The sequence below is a fragment of the Globicephala melas genome, chromosome 17 (assembly GCF_963455315.2).
Source record: "Globicephala melas chromosome 17, mGloMel1.2, whole genome shotgun sequence".
Classification (NCBI taxonomy): domain Eukaryota; kingdom Metazoa; phylum Chordata; class Mammalia; order Artiodactyla; family Delphinidae; genus Globicephala; species Globicephala melas.
This window is the reverse complement of record NC_083330.1, coordinates 4,507,227-4,526,146: the sequence shown is the minus strand read 5'-3', so window position 1 is coordinate 4,526,146 and position 18,920 is coordinate 4,507,227. Positions and strand designations below refer to the sequence as shown.

At 49.0% G+C, this 18,920-nt stretch overlaps 1 protein-coding gene and 1 long non-coding RNA gene across 7 annotated transcripts in view; one reads left to right on the top strand and one right to left on the bottom strand.

The window, feature by feature from the left end:
• LYN (LYN proto-oncogene, Src family tyrosine kinase) overlaps positions 1–13,939 on the bottom strand; it is a 111,868-nt gene extending 97,929 nt beyond the window's left edge. For 2 of the 4 annotated variants that reach the window (XM_030859729.3, XM_030859734.3), the window contains exon 1: positions 13,528–13,668. The gene's annotated coding sequence lies outside the window, so the exon portion shown is untranslated. Of the gene's footprint in view, positions 1–13,527; positions 13,669–13,814 lie in introns of those variants that run through there. The other 2 variants (XM_030859726.3, XM_030859727.3) reach the window with 2 other exon arrangements.
• A 612-nt stretch (positions 13,940–14,551) lies between these two features.
• LOC132593732 (uncharacterized) lies at positions 14,552–18,703 on the top strand. 3 transcript variants are annotated; one of them, XR_009559511.1, is made up of 3 exons: positions 14,552–15,377; positions 16,258–16,402; positions 17,977–18,703. It is a non-coding gene; the product is annotated as an uncharacterized lncRNA (long non-coding RNA). The 3 variants fall into 3 exon arrangements; XR_009559513.1 differs by having other exon boundaries at positions 16,797–18,703; XR_009559512.1 differs by having other exon boundaries at positions 16,258–17,316.
• Positions 18,704–18,920: the final 217 nt, after the last annotated feature.

Sequence of the window (18,920 nt, the reverse complement as noted above, 5' to 3'; positions counted from 1 at the left end):
GACGTTATGGAAAAACCCAAATGAACTTTTTCGCCAACCCAATACGATTCTTCCAATTATGAAGGAAATTGGGGACTTCCCTGGTGGCGCAGTGGTTAAGAATCGGTCTGCCGGGATACAGGGAACACAGTTTCGAGCCCTGGTCCAGGAAGATCCCACATGCCGCGGAGCAACTAAGCCCGTGTGCCACAACTAGTGACCCTGCACTCTAGAGCTCGCGCGAGCTAAAACTACTGAGCCCACGTGCCACAACTACTGAAGCCCGCTCGCCTACAGCCTGTGCTCCGCAACAAGAGAAGCCACCGCAATGAGAAGCCCCGCGCACCGCAACGAAGAGTAGCCCCCGCTCGCCGCAACTAGAGAAAGCCTGCGTGCAGCAACGAAGACCCAACGCAGCCATAAATGAATAGACAAACAAATAAATAAATAAAATTTTTTAAAAAAAAGAAAAGAAAGACATTGGCTTTCCCTTCTGTGACAAACTAACCACTCCTAGCTCCTTTTCTCCTTGAGCCTCAGACATCAGTCTCTGGTCTGAAGAAAGTGAGTTCGGTCTGAATCGTGAGGCTCATCATTATCCAGTCTTCAGTAAGTAAGACAGTCTAGATTTGGGGGCCTATGATCCAGAAAGGTCCTTTAGCTCCCTGCAGAGCCCAGGCAGCATGGAAAAGTTAAGTCATCCTGGTGTGGTCCCTCCTTCGTCCATCGTTCATCCAAACATTCTTTCCCTTAGCGACAAACGGTGCTTCTGAGCTTGGACAAACATTTCAAAATGCACTTAGGGCTCAAGTCCAAGTGCGCATCTAGGTTCAGACGACCACAGCCTTTGCAAAATCTTTTCAGTCATTTCCATATCGTTGCACAGAATAAGCTCCCTAAAGACGATGACGGCCAAAAACTGATTACTTGGGCAAAAAGAAAAGCAAATAGGAAATGTTTGTTAGGCCTCTATTATGTTTCAAGTACATCCACATAAATAATCACAGATGAACTTCAAAAGACCTCCTGTTATGAATCTTCACACGACACGTGGCCACAGGGAGATGTCGAGAGGTCAAGTGACTTGCCCAAGATTATAACTGTGAGAATTCATACCTGCGAAGGTGGAGCCAGGTCATGTGACCAGGTCCGCTGTCTGTCAAATGATCCCATTTCACTTGAGCCCTGTGAGAGCCCACAAGAGGCTATGGTCATGACTGTTCTCCAGGTGGGGAGCTGGGGCTCACAGACACGGCTCCCGCAAGGTAAACCTGGGGGTTAAGAGCAATGCCATCACCCCGGGGCAGCAGGGGCGGGGGGGGGGCAGGCTGGGAGGCAGCAGAATGCAGCATGGCAAATGCCCACAGTTCACCCTCAGAATTTAAAACTCTGCTTCCCAGTATTCCCTCCCTAGTAACTTCCATCCAGGCTTAATAACACCGCCCTTTCCTACCATCTTGGAAGATGCTGCTGGAGAGAACCTTTATTTATTTTTTTAAGTAGAAGAGCTAAAAGAGAATAACTAGTACGAGTAATCCTGTTCCTCAGGCATCTCAAGGTAACCGTGGAGCAACAGTTACACAAGCTGCTAGACTGTTACCAACACACACCTCACCATCTCCAGCAGATGGGTAAGGAAGCCGGCTAAATTGTTTCCCCATCTTTTCTTTTTCTATTCTCAGCTGAGGAACACACTTCTTCACTGGAAACCTGCCCTGCTCTGGCCAGTCCCCTTGCTAATCCGCCCCCCACCTCCATCCCCAGCTTCCCCCCACCCCCGTCCCGGTTCCAATCTTCCGGGTCATCCAACGGTGAAAACGCAGACAGCAAGCATCAGCACCTGTGGCCAGAGGAAGGTGAACCTGGGGCCAGAACTGCAGGCAGTCAAACCATGGGCTCAGTGACCGCCCCCCCCCCGGGATGGGGTCATTCCCAGCCTTGGCCTCTGGACCACAACTGTGACTCCTTTGCAGGAAGATGGGCACCTCCGTACTCTGCTGCCTGTGTGCGTTCTTCGTATTTCACATGAAATAGAAAGTTATACTCCTCGTCCTACTTTAAAAAATATTTTAACTTCCTGAGCATATTGGAACAATTCGACCATTCAGAATAATGGATGGGAGGGCAAGTCAAATGCATGCATATTCATGACCGGCAAGTGTCCAAGAAACGTTTTCTGAATCATGAATAGATGAAGCATTACTTCATGGGCTAATGCATTCCGCAGGTCAAACGACAGCGCTCTCTCACCCCCAACAAAAATAAATGTCAAAACTACGAGAAGCAGAACAAACAGTCAGTCATAAGGGTACTGTGTTTCTTCACATCAAAAAAGAGAGTCCCATTTTATGAAGACCATTACAACTGAATTCACAAAGCCAGTTGGTGCTTTTAAATGTCTGTGTGCGCACAGGCTCTGTGTCACACAGCAGGATGTTTGATTACTTGTGGGTCACTGGAAACCACCCTTATCACACCCAGGTTTCTAAATTTGCATTTATACATTTACTGAGCTATGCAGAGATGGGTAGAAAAACAAGCTATGTATGGCGAGCGCCATCTAATTTTACTAACTAATGGTTGAATAAACAGGTATGTAAATAAGGCTCTGATCAAACCCAGTGTGAGAATTTTAGCAACTGAATAGCCAGGGTATAAAACCAGACCAGGACTTGTCCTCCTCCCACTGAACTGCAGTCATTCAACACAGAGATGCCGATGCCAGCCAAACCCACAGCTTGAAAAGCTGTTCATCTGCCAAACCAAATGGCTTTGTACTGCTTTTCAATTTCTAACACTTTATTGTGAAAAAGCCAACACGGGAAACTCAACTAAAACTTGACACAGGAATGTAGATGCTTTGAGGAGAGAGAGTGAGGGGCGGTGCAACCGGAGACGCTGCGTGTGAGCATCGCTCCGCTTCTCCGTCTGGGGGGGGCGTTACATGAGGGTCTGCTTGGAGCTAGGCTTACCTCTGTGTTTGTATTTTGCTACATGTACGTTACACTTAAATTAGAAGAAAAAAACCACCTCGACACTGGGAAAGCATAAAAACTATCCTCCTCTTCACACCTATGAAGAAGAACTCCACTAGAAATATCCTTTCCTATTATGTGATTTGGAACTGGGGGTCCGTGGCTAGAAATAACAGAATTAGCCAATCAGAAAGCACCTTTCAGAGCCATCTAGTTCACCTTTTCTGAAAGGTCCTGCAAGAGAGTCACTTAGCCTGCGCCTACAAACTTCTGACTTGTAATGGAGAAGGACCACTTCACACCCCAGCTGGGTCCCCTGCAGGCAGCTCTGATTGTTAGAAAGTTCCTCCTTACTCTCCAATCCCAAGCCCTGCCTTGGTAAAATTCTCCATTATAAACTCACGCCACAGCCATTACAGAATCTTGTCAGCCATCAATCCACTTGGCCCTGGATTAACACAGAGTTAGAGACCCTGTCCCCGTCCCTGCGAACCACTGAGCACCAGTCAGCTAGCTAGGTGCCCCAGTCAGAATAAGGGCAACTCAGCAAACTCAATGAAATGTCCTCCAGACCACCCTCATCTATTTGTACACACTTCTGCTTATCGAGCAAACTTCTTAAAACTCATTTTTAAAATTGTAATAAAATACACATAATGAAATTTATATCTTAACCATATTTAAGTGTACAATTAAGTATATTCATAACCTCATGCAACCATCACCATCCATCTCCAGAGCTCTCATCTTGCAGCACTGAAATTCCAGATCCAACGAACAACTACCGTTCCCCTTCCCCCAGCCCCTGGCAACCACCATTCTACTTCCTGTCTCTATGAATTTGATTCCTCTAAGTACCTCATGTGGATGGAATCATACAATATTTGTCCTTTTATTTCTCTTAACATACTGTTCTCAAGGTTCATCCGTACTGTAGCTTGTGTCAGCATCTCCTTCCTTTTCAAGGCTGAATGATATTCTCTTGCATGTATAGACCACATTTTGTTTATCCGTTCATCTGTTGATGGATACTTGAGTTAGCTATTGTGAATAATGCTGCTATGAACATGGGTGTACAAATATCTCTTCAGGACCCCACTTTCAATTTCGGGAGGTCTATACGCAGAAGTGGAATTGCTGAATCAAAAGGAAATTCTGTGTTTAATTTTGGGAGGAACTGCCAGACTGTTTTCCACAGCATCTGCACCATTTTATCAATCCCACCAGCAGTGCACAAGGGCTCCAATTTCTCCGCAGCTTCACCAACATTTGTTATTTTCTGGGTTTTGTTTCTGTGTTTGGTTTTCTGGTTAATTCCATATTCTCCCTATCCTGTGCTGTAACCACTTACACACTGCCTTCCTTCTTACCAGAACTACTTGTTTCTGTGCACTGATTCAGATGCCCAGGGATTTCCCGAGCAAGGTGATGGTTACACCCAGGACCACAGCAAGTTAGCTTGTCAGCCTCTGGTGTGTGAACAGCCCAGAGAGAATAGAGCACGATCAACTCTTTAGGACAGGAAGTTCACACTTATTAAGGTTTACACCCACCACAATGACTAACACACAGTACTCAATAAATATACATTTCAAAAATCCATCGTGATTACAGAAGCCCAGTTATCAGCATTAATGCCACACCGGTCTGTGTGACTAGGAGAAACAAAGAGCAGACAACCACCTACTGTGTACGTCACAAATTAGTAATCAGGATAACCTATACTATCTTCCTTCCAATTTCCTGACTTTCACATAAGGCTTTTTCTTTCTTTATCCTTTATCCATGTCTCACTTCCCTTCTGTCCTCCCTCCCCCACTCCTTTTCTGTTTGTATCTTAGGACCATCTATGGAGCATTATTTTTTTTACTGATTACCGTCCAACCCAAAGTACACCATTCATGAACCAATCACTTGCAAGAATAAGAGGTTTTGACCAATCAGGGCCACCCTGTAGATGGGGACGCAGAAAACGTCTGCAGAAACTTCAGTGGAGAAGATGGATCCTGATGTGATCTGGGTTCTGTTGGGAAAACAGGCAGAGTAATAGTGCTGGGTAGACAGGCCAACAGTCATGTCCCTACACATCCTGTACTTACAGTGGACAGATATTCAGTCAATCTGACAGCGGTTGGCTTCAACTGTGCAAAAACAGTGCAGAACTAGAACTGACAAGCAGAAACTATGGAAATAAAACATTGTAGCATGAGAGAAAAGGTTTCTAATATCCACAGCTGGACAAAAATGAAACGGGCTGCTTTGGGCAACAGGAATATCCCTGTCACGGTGCTTTTCACAATATGACCTCCTTACCTGCGTCGGAATCACCCGGGACAGACCCTAACTTTTGAGACCCAGTGTTCAAGGGAAAGTGACTATGTGTGAGACACACTGACAAAAATCTCTTCCTTCTCTCAGAGTCTGTGCTTCTCATGCTTGATACTAAGGTAGATGGGTGATGTCAAGAGCCCCGTGGTTGACACTTGACGCCAGGCAGAACACGTCATTTGTTAAATTGGGCTGTACTAGGCCGCCTTAGTTGAAGACATTAACTACAGCAATAAGGTAACATTTGAGTCATTTACCAAAACGTCCAGAAATTTTTTTTCTCCTAGACTCTTGAAAGGTTATCCACTGGTAAAGGAATTTATGGCAAATGACAATTAAATCCTCATTTAGTGGTTATTTTCATTTATTTAAAGCTTTTAAAATAACTGAAAACCATAAAGTGAAATATATACGCAGGCAGTTATGAAATTCAACTTGTTGAATTTCTTTTTTAAATAGATTTGGCATCGTTAAATTTGAAACAACTGGAAAAGTCGATGTGGTCCAGAGAGACAAAAACTAACTCTTTCGGTGCTTGTTTGATTATCCTGATGACCATGAACTGTATATTAGAACTTTCTTTGAAGCAGGGACCGCATCCACTACGCCCATGTCGCTCCTCAGATTATGAAGTCTCTTGTTCTTTAAGGATGCCTCCCTTTAACGCCTCCGACTGGTGAATTCCTTCTCCCCCTATCCTACACGGCTCAGGCATCGTCCCCTCACTGTCACCAAGAGCCCTGTGCTTCTGTTTGCAGAGCACTCTGTACATACACGTCTAGGGCAGCGCTGAGCAGACTCTGAAAACCACATTTATGCCCCCGTGTCCCACTCCTGAGGGCATCTTTGAATGCAGAGGCCATCCAGCTCACCCCTGTAGCCTCCGGCAATTCCTGGTACCTCAGGCAGATCAGAAATTCAGCTGACCCATGACAGCGGAGGCTCCAGCCCAGGGCAAACACCGTGCTGGGAAGGATGGCCTATGACAGACTCCCCCGCTAGACTCTGAACTTTACGGACGCTGAGACAGCGTCTAAGCCTTGTACTATTATGTGCCGGCTGTGTACCAGAAACTGTGTCAGAGATGACGGATTCACTCTGCTAATCCCCACCACACACCTGAGAAGCGGGTGTGGTGCTGTTATCATCATTTTATAAATGAAGAAATGGTGAGAATAAGTCACAAGTGTTGGAGCGCAGACTGGGCGCAGGTTTGTCTAACTTGGAAGTCCGTCTTCTTTCCACCATATGATATACCATCTCTTCTCAAGGTTAAAATGAATAATCCCTCGTGGGCACTGAATACATCAGCTATTCAACATGCCGTGTCTGATTATGCGAGGGCGTTCCTCGCATAATTGCCAAATTATGCCATTTTGTCCAGCCGTCGCCATTCCTAACTACGGCGATGCTTTTAATACACTAATTTGTACGTGGTAAGAACAATGCCACAACCGAGCTGCCGCCGTACAATAAATAGTCTCCATTTAAATCAGACGGAAAATACCGATAACCCCACAGAAACTTAGACCTCAACTCCGAACTGATTTCTTCAGCAGTGTTGCCTCATCAAGAAGATTCAGATAAATGTCTGGACAAGCTCATCACCATCCGGGACAGTCATCAGGTTCCTCCTCGCTACTGACTATAAATGATGTAGTCTGATGTCATGTAACGTAGCAATAAATGTTACTTTCTGGCCCCGGATTAACCTCTGTGGAAGTCCCCGTTCCTCCCCCGAGTTAATCATCCTCCTCTTCAGAGCACACAATGAGTGTCTCAGTGTCTCTTCATTTTTGGGCGACATCACCAATACTTTACTACGGAAGAGTCTAGGCAAGAAGTTGATTGTGATGGGAAAAAAATGGCTGCCCCCCAAAAGGCTCCACCATTCACCTCCGTCTACACAGTGCAATCCAACACTGAGTCCTGGGGACAAGGGTCCTCGGCGCCTGCGCGAACAGCCCCACCCCTGCCTGGCCGCCCAGTGATGCTGCAGGAACCAGTCTCCTCCCCCGGCCCCCCGCGGCTCCTTCTCCCCTGCGGGGTTTCCTCCCGATGCTGGGCCTGACTCATGGTAGGTTCTCAAGAAACTCAGCCCTAAATATAAGTAAATATAAGTGGACGCTTCTTTAGGAAAATATCCTGGCTGCTTACAACGTTTGCAACGCATGAGCTCCTCCAGAGTCGGGTCTGCCTGAAATGATATCCACACAGTCATCATAAGGGCTACTTTTGCCCCAAAGTTTCCTGATCGCTCCAATTCCCCTCTGCCGCCACCCTGGCTCATTACACGTCATCGCCCATTACACCGCTGTCCTAAAATCGTATGTCATGCTCTTTGTAACGAAATAGAGATCTACAAAAAAGAAAAATCAGCGTTCGCCCATCACCCAGAAATGATCAGTACTGAAAACTTCAGTATAAAATAATTACTCACGTGCATAGCTTATAATTATGCATCACACAGAAATATTTTAGTTCAGAAATGGTCACATATATTACGTCTCAGCTTGTGTTCAGCTTTTTAAAAGCATCTTTCATATCGATAAGTACAATTTAATTCTATTTTTAAAGACATTTATAAGGTATACCATTCATTGTATGGATGTATCTTAATTTATGTTTGCGTAATAAACCCCGTCACCGGACTGGAGCTTGTGGAACTGCTGGGACCACCTCTGAGCGTTTTATTTCACTTGTTTATTTACTTTTGGCCACTCCACTTGTGGGGTCCTAGTTCCCCAACCAGGGATTGAACCCGGGCCACAGCAGTGAAAGCCGAGCCCTAACCACTGGACCGCCAGGGAAGTCCCACCTCTGTCCATTTTAAACTCTGCCCCATCTCACCAAGCTGGCCTCAGAGGACTGCCTGGGGTCAGACTCCCCCAACAAGCTGGGAGGAGGGGCTTTTCACCAAATGTTCTTTCTTTCTTTTCTTTTTCTTTTTTCTTTTTGGCATACAGATGGGTGCGCATTTGGATCCAAGATAAAGTATGATGTTTCTTGCTACGGATCAAGGTGAAGAAGTGTGAAAGTCACTGATCTATCCCAAATGTTTAACAAGAGGCTATAGCTTGAGGAATTTTAAAAATAGCACCGAACACTGTAGTTAGGATTAAGAAATTATTACAATGCCTGAACATAAAAAGATTTCAAAACGTCCACTCAGAGTTTTGTAACAGTTTCCATGGTGCAGAATTTCAAAACGTCCATCTTTCTGTGGCTGACAACTCCAGCATGGCCGCCACGCGGTTCTGCCCGAAGAGGCTCCACCCTGAGGGCTAGGCTCATTCTTTTTTCCCCTCCTCTCCCCTCCCCACCCCACCCCCCACCCCCCAAGGACAAACTGAAAAGGAACAGAGCAGAAGGTGGTAGAAAGAGCCCGAACCCGCAAGCAAAAGCAGCGCGGGGTGGTGCCGAAGGCCAGGGCATCGCTTCCGGCGGCCTCCTCCTCCCGCGGGCCTCCCGCCGCACTTCTGCTCTCCGTGCCGCAGCTTCCCCGTGGAAAGCAGAAGTGGGCCTCCCTCTCCAGACGGCCTCTCTGGACCAGCTTCCCCCCACACCCCGCGCCTCCCCGCCCCCGGGGGTTAACATTCACCAGGCGACCGGAGCCACCCCGAAGGCCCGAAGGGGTGGGGGGCGCCCCTGACCCGGCTGGAGGCGGATCGTGTCCACACCCATGTCGCCCGCCTCACCGTGGACTCTCACCAGCGCCGAAGAGTCACGACGGCTCCCCGCCCGAGCACGACACGGCGGAGCCACGCTGGGCCCACAGAGCGACGGCGGAGAACCGGGGAGAGGGGGCGAAGGGCTTCCAACCAGCATGACTCGGGGTCAGTAAAGAGCGTGCCCTTAGGTGCTCACAGAAACGGGGGCCAGGCCCAGCAGGACCTGACTTTGTCTCGAGTGTGAAGTGTGAAACGGAAATGAGACACACTTAAAGACCCCCTGGGCCTCATGATGAAGACTTCTTCCCTGTGTCCGAAAGCTCACCAGGAGGAGACAGAGCTCCCAGCCTTGAGAAACGCCCACCCCGATGGACTCTATTAATGTATCCCCGTTCTGTGGAACATCACTTATACATCTTAGCGTGATGACGAATGAACACAGTTACACCGAGATCAACCAATAACGGTCAACTCCTATCAACTCGTGACTTGAAGGCTCTGTACAATAGTGGGGAAAGAGTTGAAGAGAGGAGTTAGAGAAGGGAGACTGGAAATACACTGAGGTTAATAAAATGCAAATAAAGCACAGTGAGATAACCAACACTTTGGAGGAGTTCTTTACAAATGGAAACTGTCTCTTGATTATAAATACAACTTTCACGAAATAGCTTGGCAGCAAATAAGAAATGCTGATGCTCAGTCAGTACTAAGGGAAAGTAAAGTTCAGGACAAGATTGAAGAAGCAGCCCAAGAATTAAGAACCGAGGCTGTTAACAGGACCCTGCAACCTGTTAGCATGGACAAGCCTTTTAAACACATCGTCCCCAGTAATTCCTGAAACTTGCTGTTCTAAATTACAAGGGAGCCCTTCCAGCTAACGGAAGCCAAGGGTATCTAAAATAAGGTTCAAGTCTTTAAACTGGCCTGTTCCAAAAATTCGAATCCCTCAATGGGCAGATTTCCCTACTATTTTCTACACTTGGGCTTCTCCCCCAAATGGGAACTTACTCAAAATAAATGTCAGAAATGATGAGAGGGTGAGCTCAAAGTTTCACAACTTAAGTATCAGGAAAGCAGACAGCTGTAAGAAACCTTTCAGTACTTCTGACCAACTTCCTCTTCCCTGTCCGGCTCTTAATCAATCTTAAAAGACGGAAGGGGATGTCTATCTAGTGTAGCAGTGTGGGCGTAGGACGAGCCTTGTTTATAGCAGGTACCCCGGAAATGGGCAGCGTGTCTCCATGTGCATCCCGCGGGCCCTCTCTCCTTACTTTATATTTTGCCCTCGAGTGACGACTCTCCCTATTATAACAACCACACAAGGAGGCTCGTAGGGTTTATAACGAGGCTGAAGGGAATTCCTTTACAAAGTATTACTTGGGTACTTCTATAGTGACCAGTAAGCACTGGAGAGCCCCCAAGGCAGTCACTAGAGCTGCTGTGACAGCAGCCAGGATAGGTGTCACCTAGGCAGCTATCAGAGCTCCCCCAGCCCCAAGCAGGAAGCCGAGCTGAAAGGCACAGAAACTTAGCTCCCCAGTAGAGCCTAAGTACCCTGCGTGCCAGTACACCTGCTCATCTGCTCTGACAGCCCCTTAGCTCAGACAATTTCCGAGTGATAGAAGAAATTTACCTCGTGATTCTGTCTTAGACATGTTTATTAGATGATAGGTTAATTACTTCTGAGTACCTGCTACAGGTCCAAAGGCAGAAAAGGGGGAAAACTCTAGAGTTGGAGCCAGAAAACATACCTACTATGCCCAGCGATGCCACTTAACCAGGCTTGTGACCTTGGATATGCCTAAACTCTTTTTTTTTTTTTTTTTTGGTATCTGTCCCTGCCTACCCTGGGGGGTCATGAGAGGTTCAAATGAAATCACAGTTCAGAAGGCTTCAGAGCCCTGGATAAGCAAAAGGTATCAGCACCATCATTGCCAGAAAGAGCCCAGGAAAGGTCCAAGGCTGTCTCTGCCATCAATGTGTCATTGATCAATGCCCCAACTAATGACTGTGATGACCTTTCCATGTCAGCACTGTCCATGCCTGAGGACACAGAGGTCGCTGAGATCAGCAGTGTGAGTGGGCTGTAACAGTGTTTCATGATGGGGACATATATTCCTATTTATACAGATTTTAAATTAATATGGGCTTGTTTATGGATAATATGGTCCCACATTTTTGTGTATTTTTAAATTTATTTATTGATTTTTATTTTTGGCTGTGTTGGGTCTTCGTTGCTGTGTGTGCACGGGCTTTCTCTGGTTGCTGTGAGCGGGGGCTACTCTTTGTTGCATTACGCGGGCTTCTCATTGCGGTGGCTTCTCTTGTTGTGGAGCACGGGCTCTAGGCACATGGGCTTCAGTAGTTGTGGCTCGCGGGGTCTAGAGCGCAGGCTCAGTAGTTGTGGCGCACGGGCTTAGTTGCTCTGCGGCATGTGGGATCTTCCCCGGCCAGGGCTCGAACCCGTGCCCCTTGCATTGGCAGGCGGATTCTTAACCACTGCACCACCAGGGAAGCCCAATAACATGGTTTAATGTTGTAAGTTACAAGTCCATATATTCATTTGAACCAGCTGGCATCTCAAATGTTTCAGTGGTTTATTTTTGAATACAAATATAATGGAACTAAAGGCTTTGGAAGTCACTGAATCACAACCCCACTGGATCACTTTTCTGCTAAGAGAATGCCATGGGTGGGGATGGGACACAGATATCACAAGTTCTCTACAGAAGTGTCCAATACCGATGACTGTAAGATAAAGTGCATCTTTTTGGGCAACATCTTACCCAGATGTGGTCTTTGCAGGCTACCTCTTACCACTCCAAATCAAGATTTCTCTCCCAGTGATACACCACAGAAACCAGTCCTGAGTGGAAATGCCCACTTACAACACTAGTGCTGGGATAACTTGACAAGTCAAAAAAGTTCCTCAAGTCCCCATTTTAGAATCCAGGCCAGAGAGGACCAGTGAGCTACAGATGCCTTAGGGGCCAGCCTGTTCTTTGGCCTTGCACAGGGCCAGGCTCGGAGCAGACTTTCCTTCCTTCTTCCAAGCAATCTCGACCACGTGACAGGCACCAGGGCTAGCATTTTGGACAAGACTGGCAAAGCTGTTTTCACAGAGATTTCACTGTAGTGGTGAAAGCAGACTATACACATATGGGCAAATCATAATATAACTCTAGTCACTGCTGTGAAGGAAATACTGGCGGAATAAATGGCCCAAATAATTGATCCCAAATCACAGCTCTGATAAATGGTGGAAGAGACCCAAACTCGGGTTTCCTGGCTTCTTTACGTCAGCTGCCCTCTGTCCTTCACTCAGGAAGAGGGTTCTCCCATTCTGCATCCAAAGAGGCCCAGCAGATATATGTATACATATAGCTGATTCACTTTGCTGTACAGCAGAAACTAACACACCACTGTAAAGCGATGATACTCCAATAAAGATGTAAAAAAACAACACAAAGAGGCCCAGTCACCAAAAGCCCCTTGTGATCAAATTCAATTTCTTCAAGCCTCAAAACGGCTTGACTTCCTTACTTCCAAATGAGAACCAAGAGCTACCTGAATCCTACCCTTTTCCAGCAGGGCTTACCTTATCAGGACGTACTTAGGAGTACTCAGTAAGCTCCCGTATTCTCTCAGCGCATATTCCCCTCCCCACAACTTTAGGTGGTGCTGGCCAGAGAGAACGCCCCTGCCCTCCTGAACCCTACGGCCGGCTGCGGGGTAGCCAAGAAATCAAAAGCAAGTCAAATCTCCTCATTGGCTAGTTCTTAGGGTGAGTCAGACTCCGGGGCGCTGCTTTGGGACAGCACGTCTCCGGTGTATTTATTCTGCAGATTTATTAGTAAGGTCAGGTGGCTAAATCTGACAAGCAGGTTTGGGTGTAAAAACCATCAAATTGCAAAGAACCAGGGAGCCTCGTTGTTATGGACAAAATTATTCGCAATAATAACAGCACCGTTTATGGAATGCCTAGTATGTGCTTGTGGCTTTACGTGCAATAAACAGTTCAGAAGGTAGGTATGTTCTAAAGATGAGGAAACCCAAACCGAGAATTTCAAATAACAGGCCCAAGTTCACACTCAGCTAGGAAACTGTGAAACCCGGGTTGAACTCAAGTTACTGAGATGGCAAAGAAGTTGGGGTAATTCAGACACACACACACACACACACACACACACACACACACACACACACACACACACACACACACACACACACACACACACACACACACACACACACACACACACACACACACACACACACACACACACACACACACGCCGGAGATAACGCAGGAAAGTGAGAAATGACGTTCACACCCTTCCCCCCAGGCGAAGGAAAGGCAACCCCTGAATTCTTAAAATAACTCTCGCTTCCTCTCGGCCGCCGGGGGCTCGGGACCGCCGCCCCGCAGGCCGGGAGGCGCCGGGCTCCGCGGGAGGGTGCGCACCGCCCCCGCCGCCGCCGCTGCGCCCGGACGTCACGCTCCCGCCGGGCCACCGGGGAGGGCGGCCGCCCGCCGGCCTCGTAGGGCGCCCGGGCCGGGCCGCATCGCTCACCTCGGGGACCCGAGGCCCGGAGGGGACGCCGGACCGTGCCAACGAGGAGTCTCCGCGGGACCTCCGCCGCGCGCGCGCGCGCGCGTCGCGTGGACAGGGGCTTCCCCGCCACGCAGGGAGAGGCCCGCGCGGGGACAGCATCCGGCCCTCGGGGCGGCGCCGGAGGGACCCGCGGTGCGCCCGCCCCCGCCCGCAGCCCGCGCCCCGCCCCTGCGTCCCGGGCCGAGAGACACCTGCGGAGCCGCCCGCCCCGGCCCCCCGCCTCCCGGCTCCCGCCCGCGGCTCACCAGCTCCGGGTGCGAGTCGCGCGCGGCGGCGGCGGCGGCGGCACTCCACGGTGGCCGGGGGTCCGAGCGGGGGCCGCGACGGGGCGGGGCGGGGGGCGCGCGGCTCGGGGTGCGGGCTCGGGCCCGGGGTGGCGCGGCCGCCCCGCCTGCCGCGGGCTGGAGGCTGCGGCGCGTCCGGCCCCGAGGCGCCACGGCCGGGAGCGAGCGGCGGCGGCCCTGAGCGGCGGCGGAGGAACTGGCCGTCGCCGAGCTCGGCCGGGAGGTCCCAGCTACTTCCTGGTGCTCGGATTTGCATACCGCGCCTGGAGGGCGGGGAAGTGACCGTTTGGCCCCTGCCCAAGGTTTGGGGCTTTGGCGTGGCCGTCGCGCCGAGCTTTGAAGGCAAAGAAACCTGCGTCCCAGCCCGCAGCTCCGGAGCGTGGAGCCGCCCCGGGCCCGACCTCCTCCGGCGGAGGCGGACAGAAGGATCTTTCCGGAGACCCTCTGGCGCCTGGCGTCCTGGCACAGCGACGGAACCCCTCGCGTCTCCTGTCCTTCCCTTCCAACCTACTCCCTAGAGTGTTAGGAAGCGGGGTGCCCCTGGCAGCAGAGGGGCGCGCTCTGCTCCCCCAACATTTGGAGTTCTCTAGAGAGAGGATGCTCAGGGTCTCCTTGAGTTCTTAACCAGTAGAGTCGCTCCTTGAGGGTATACACGGGGGTGTTCAGGGGGTTGATAGGGGTGGGGGGTGGTCGTGGACTTAAATGTCCTGGCTGTTCCTCAGTTCCTCAAAACTTCAATCTCCTCCCGGAAAAATGGAGACAGGGTACTGGGAGCATGGAAGGGGCTCGCCCTGTGCCTGGCACACCTTCATCCCCGCGTGTAGCACGGTGCTTGGCGCACAGCAGGTGCCTGACCGTTGTTTGTTGAAAGAATGACTGCATCTTCAAGCTCACGGTCCAACTCAGTAAATGCCACGTACGGACCCAAGGTAGATGATCCGTCTTGTTCTAAGCAAGATTCCACTCGCTGGGATCTCAGCATTGCACTGCAGGGTAGCATTTACGAGGAAATAAACAGCTCCCTGTAGGAGATTTGGACTTTGTGTTAATAATAGGAGACACCTACATAGGGCCTATCGGGTGCCAGACACGGCCCCAAGCTCGTGAGACAGATGACCTTTCATTAACAATGTTCTCGAGAGCCCGGCCCACCTGAGGCTACAGCCATAGTCCAGCGGTCCAGTCTGCCGTCTTATAACATGACCCAGGGAGCAGTCATTTATTACTGGTAACAGAGGAAACGGTCTGCAGACTGCTGCCTTAACCAGCAACAACAAAGTAGGATGGTTTCTACCTGTGATGATCCCTGGTGTGTAGTTGGTTAGTTTCCTGTTGAAGAGGAGGGATTGCGTTGCCTGTTGGAAAGTGTTGATCATGTCATGGATCCTATGGAATAATTCAGTACCTGAGGGGCCCGTTTCCTGGACTTTTCTTCAGAATGACCTCTTAAATATCTTGGCCTTAATGGAAAATATCTACGATTACCAATGAGCCCTTGAGGTCCTGGCTAAAGGCATCTGGCAAGTAAGAATGGGACACAGAATGTTTGGGGTAGACTAATCCATCTGGAAGGTCCTGCCAGTGTTTATGGTGAAAGGGCTCTTGGAGCAATAGACAGACCAGCAGGCAGAGCTGGGCTTGCGGCAGGCTCCACCACTGCTTTTCTTGTGTAATAAAAGTAAGGATCTCCAGAAGAGATCCCCAGAAGTATTTATTTATGTATTTTTAATTTTATTTTCTATTGAATGAAATTTCCTTTAAATTCTGCAGTGCTTCACAATTTTCAAAAGTTTCACACACATGATTTTTTTCTAATCCCTTAATGATCCCTTTTGCTTTTTAAATTCCCTACCCCTAAAATACCCCTCCTCAAGCTCCACCCCTTCTATTTATTTATCCATCCATCCATTCATTCATTCATTCATTCGTTATTTGGCTGCACCAGGTCTTAGTTGTGGCACGCGGGATCCTTTAGTTGCAGCATGCAGGATCTTAGTTGAGGCACTCGGGATCTAGTTCCCTGACCAGGAATTCAACCCGGGCCCCCTGCATTGGGAGCATGGAGTCTTAACCACTGGACCACCAGGGAAGTCCCAGCATTGCTTTTTGTATTTCTCTCTCTCCTCCTGTCACTCTCAAAAGTTCAGTTAGGTGCTTTGAAATACATCATTAGTACTACTGATCCGTTCATTGCTTGATGGGAAGAGTTGTCTCTACAGATTCTCTGTTGAGAACTGATCGCAGAATGGAATGATCAGAGGCAGCTGCAAATCAGCAAAGACCCCTTAACGAGCAAGTGGGCTTCTGAAGGAGATGAGGGCTGTGACTGGGGGGTGGCGGGGAGACACAGGAGAAGTAGTGGAAATGGCGTCAGCTAGGTATAGTCGATCCTCATTTTTTTCAGATCCCATGTTTGCAAACTCACCTACTCATCAACGTTCACTTGTAACCCCAAAGTCAGTATACAGGCAGCGCTTTCAGAGTCGTTGGTGGACATGAGCACAGTGGTGAGCGTTTTGAGTCGCCTGACTCACCTGTTCCCAGCTGAGGTAAGCAAGGTGTTTCTCTGCCCTCTCCTTTTAGCTCTGTTATACAAGCATGAGTTCTTATGCGATCTGCTTAGTGCAACTTCTTTGCATTTTTGTGCCTTTTGTTGGTGAGTTCACTATTTAAAATAGCCCCGAGCATAGTGCTAAAGTGCTGTCTGGTGCCCAGAGCGCAAGAAGGCTGTAATGTGCTTTCATGGAGGAAACAAGGTAGCAGATGAGCTGCCTTTGGACGTGACCCGTGCTGTTGGCTGTGAGTTCAGTGTCACTGAGTCGACAATATATGTTACATAAGGTGTCTTTAAACAGAGACACATAACCAACGTTATCTATCAATCAACTGATGAAAATGTGGCAGCCAGAGGCTCCCAGCCACCTAACCCTGTATTCCTCCTAGGAACAGTGGCTCAGTATTCGCTAACTCATTATTTGTGGCGACTGTCGAGACCAAGACCCCCGCGAATAATGAGAACTTACCGTGTGTAGGAACAGCCCATTGTTCAGTGGGAGGAAAAAGAAAGGCCTGACCTCACGGAGATTCTCCTGCATCACGACCTTCAACTTCCCGCTCCCGGTCACGGCACTTACAGCCGAGACTGGTCATCTCTGCACACATTTTCATGTCAGCCCACCTACCTCGCCATCTGACCTGCAGCCCACCCGCTGCCACCTTGTGGACTGTCCCCAGTGCCCTTCTGGAGCTTCCCTCCAGGGGTTCAGGCTCCTCAGTGCAGCTCAGGGACTCTTACGGCTCGTCTGCGGAAGCCCCCAGGTTGGTTTTGCGGGGAGGGGCAGAGCGGAGGCTAAGACTCTCCATCTGACCCTTGAAAACACGGCCACAGACCTGAGCGTATGATGCAGAACAGTGGAGCTCAAGCTGGCGGCACCTGGGAATCACCAGCCCAGGCCCTTCCCAGGTTTTTATTTATTTTAAAAAATTTATTTATTTACTTTTGGCTGCCGTGCCCGGCATGTGGGATCTTAGTTCCCCAACCAGGGATCGAACCTGTGCCCCCTGCAGCGGAAGCTCGGAGCCCTAACCACCAGACAGCCAGGGAATTCCCTTCCCAGGTCTTTAAACTAAAGTCTTGGGGGTGGGATTCGGGGTCCCAATCATCAGAGACTTTCAGAGACTTCAAATCTCCCCAGATTGTACCAGTGAGCAGCCAAGATGGGGAGCCACTGGGAAGGACCCCCAGCCGGACATCCTGGGAGAATATGGGACAAATCTGCCAGACAGATGGATTTCTGCTTCCCACCAGTGTTCCTAGTAAAACACGCTGGAGAGCCTTTCATCTGACGCATTTGGCACTGATGAATCAAACAGTTGTTTGAAGTGGGGACATCATAAAAATGATGTAAATGTCCCTTAAACATTTTACTAGAACCTCAACCTAAAGTACATCATTCAGGGAATTCCCTTGCGGTCCAGTGGTTGGGACTCCGCGCTTCCACTTCAGGGCACATGGGTTCGATCCCTGGTCGGGGAAATAAGATCCTGCAAGCCATGCGGTCAAAAAATAAATTGAATAAAATAAATAACATACATCATTCACCCCCACTTTCTCATCTCACAGCAGGGCATTTCCAAATCACCTTGCTGAGGTGGCGGGAGCTGGAATTGAACCCCATTCTGTCTGACTGACATCAAAGCCCAGCTCGGACCCTTAGATGCCAAGTCTCCCTACGAAGTTCAGGCTTCTCAGGCTGAAACACCCGAGACAGAGCACAGCGCGCCCAGAAGCAAACGGAGAAATTGAGGCCGAGTTTTCTCCCTTCCTTTACATGTATAAAGGAAGACCCAAGCTACCTGAACAAGAAATTGTTAAAACTGAGACAAACAGTAAAAGCAGTATCACCAATAACTTAACTGGGATCGGAAGCTTATGAAATTCACAGCAAAGTTAATTTGTTCCTCAGTGATACGCAAGATTGTTCTCCATGGTAATGAGACCAAGACAGTCAGCTATGCATAAGAAATTCTCTCCTTGGAATACTACTCGGCCATGAGAAAGAATGAAATACAACATGGATGGACCTAGAGAGTATCATACTAAGTGAAGTAAGCCAGACAGAGAAAGACAAATATCATATGATATCACTTATATGCGGAATCTAAACTATGACACAAATGAACTTATCTACAAAACAGAAACAGCCTCACAGACACAGAGAACAGACGTGTGGTTGCCAAGGGGAGGGGGAGGGATGGAGTGGGAGATTGGGGCTAACAGATGCAAACTAGTATATGTATGTACAACTGCATCCCTTTGCTGTACACCAGAAACTAACACAACACTGTAAATCAACCATGCTTCAATACAATAAAATTTTTTTAAAAAAAGAAATTGTCTCCTATAGTCAGATGGGGGTTCCTAGGGTCTAGCAGGGAACGCCCAGAGGTAAGGGGAAGAACTGCTTCACTTGTTTTCTCTCTGAGGAGGGGTCCCCAGGACCACCTCCCGCTGCTTCCTTCCTCTGACCCTCAGGGAGGATGCTCAGCCCCTCCAATCGAGCTGGT